At 43.2% G+C, this 2,207-nt stretch overlaps 1 pseudogene; it reads left to right on the top strand.

Annotated features, from left to right (window-relative positions):
* The first annotated feature begins 1,387 nt into the window (after window positions 1–1,387).
* Window positions 1,388–1,830, top strand: LOC102999343 (40S ribosomal protein S15-like; annotated as a pseudogene).
* Window positions 1,831–2,207: the final 377 nt, after the last annotated feature.

The raw sequence follows: 2,207 nt of genomic DNA, 5'->3' as shown, positions 1-2,207 counted from the left end.
ATAAATTTCCACATACATTCAATTTTATTGTTTAAACATATCTCCAAGATGGGGAGGCGGGACCTCTCCTTACAATAAAAGTCTTGGGTTGACTCTTAGAACAACTAAATTCTTGCAGATATTAGCTTAGCGTGTTCCCTTTTCTAGCATTCAGATTTGAAACAACCTATCCGGTTTAGTGAAAAATAAGCAAGAATTGTTCAAAGCACCATGTAGGGTTCAGTCACATCTCGGATTATGGGTCTCCCAGAAACATCTCCTCTGGGATCTGCCCTGGCTCTTCAACCAACTAGATATGACATACAGAGATAAGCTCTAGGGAAAAAAACTAAGGAAATGCTATCAGACCCTTCTAAATTTGTATTCATAGAACTTCCATTATCATGCATGGTGTCCCAAGATGGCAGCACAGTGACTTAGGTATTAAGAACCTGGAGACAAATGGAGAAAGGACACAATGATCTGCATGAATTGCCTTCATGTAAAATGCTCTCCATTTGTAAAAGTCCATACAAAGTACAAACAACCATTTGGAGTCATAAAAATCATATACGTGCAATTGTTTAGTTCCCGCCAAGATAGAGAAATGGAGACCAGATTTACTTTTTTTGTTTTAAACAACAACAAACAAACAGATAAGCTATAGAAAAACAATGGTTTTCAGATACTGAACAACAGGCAGCACCAGACCACAATCCTTGATAGAGAAACAGGTGAGGCAACTAAAAAAAAAAAAAAAAAATGCCTTTCCATCTAAATCTCTGACAAGTGGAACTAATTCACAAGCTCCAAGCAAATATCCTCATTCTTCTTTAATTTTCCAGAATATGGAAAAGCATCCCCTCATTCAACAAATAGGTACTGAGTCTCCAGTATGTTACAGTTACAAACACTGAGGGCTAAGTAAGGGAGACAAGCAAGAAACAAGTAACAACGAAATAAGTAATAAAATTTCAGCGATGAAGAGTATAAAGTAAAAGATAAAATAGTAAATGCTTCATAGGGACCGAGGACAAAGCATGTGCCTGTGTAGATGTGATAATCAGGAAAGTCATTTTTAAGAGGACATTTGAGCAGAGACCTGAAAAACAAGGCGTGGAGAGCTACAGAAAGAACATTCTAGATACAGAAAACATGACATATAAAGGCCAGGAGATGAGAATAAGAACGAGACAGAAAACAGAGAGAGTGAAGGGAACCTGGCAGAAAATGAGTCTAGGATGGCAGGGAAGAGTCAAAGCATGGAAAGCCTTGAGGGCCATGGAAAACCTTCGTATTTTATTCTCAATGAATCTGCTTTAAATCTAGGAAAGTTTTGAGCAGGTAAGCGACATGATTACATTTCTATAAAAAGTAACTCACCCTGGCTTATCCCAACACCAACAAAATGGCCGAAGTGGAACCGAAGAAGAAGCGGACCTTCCGCAAGTTCACCTGCCTCGGCGTGGACCTCGACCAGTTGCCGGACATCCGTCCTAGGAGCGACGGCTGCAGCTGCACAGCGCGCGCGCCGCTGAGACCTGGCCTGCGGAGGAAGCCGCACTTGCTGCTGCAGCGCCTGCGCTGGCCGGGGAGGAAGCACCGCCCACGGAGAAGCCCCAGGTGGAGAAGACGCCCCTGCTCGAGGTGATTATCTCGCCCGAGATGCGGGGCAGCATGGTGGGTTCACAACGGCCAGACCTTCAGCCAGGTGGAAATCAACCCTGAGATGATCCGATTCTACCTAGGCGAGTTCTCCATCACCTACAAGCCCGTGAAACACGGCTGCCTGGCATCAGGGCCCCCCACTCCTCCCGCTTCATCCCCCTCACGCAGCCTGTGGGCCAATAAAGACATAGACTCCCCTTAAAAAAAAATCACCCCGACTTCTGTTGGAGAATGGATTGTATTGGGTTAAGAGTAAATACCTAGAGACCAAATGGAAGGCAGTTTTAGGAGGAGGGCCAGAAATGATGGTGGACCAGAGTGGCAGTTCTAGATGTGGGGAGAAGTAATTGAATTCAAAATAGATGTTCCCATTTATACTAAAATATAGGCTACATTGCAGATGCTGTTCTAAGTACTTTCATGCAATGGCTCATTGATAACACAACTACCATATAGGGTAGGCACTATAAATATCCCCATTTTAGGAGATGAGGAAACTAAGGCACAGAGTAAAGTAACTTGTCAAATATTACAAGCTGTTAAGAGGCAAAACCTGGATT

This window comes from Balaenoptera acutorostrata, chromosome 2 (genome assembly GCF_949987535.1).
Source record: "Balaenoptera acutorostrata chromosome 2, mBalAcu1.1, whole genome shotgun sequence".
Taxonomy (NCBI): domain Eukaryota; kingdom Metazoa; phylum Chordata; class Mammalia; order Artiodactyla; family Balaenopteridae; genus Balaenoptera; species Balaenoptera acutorostrata.
The sequence above is the reverse complement of the archived record's forward strand: the minus strand, read 5'-3'. Positions and strand labels throughout refer to the sequence as shown.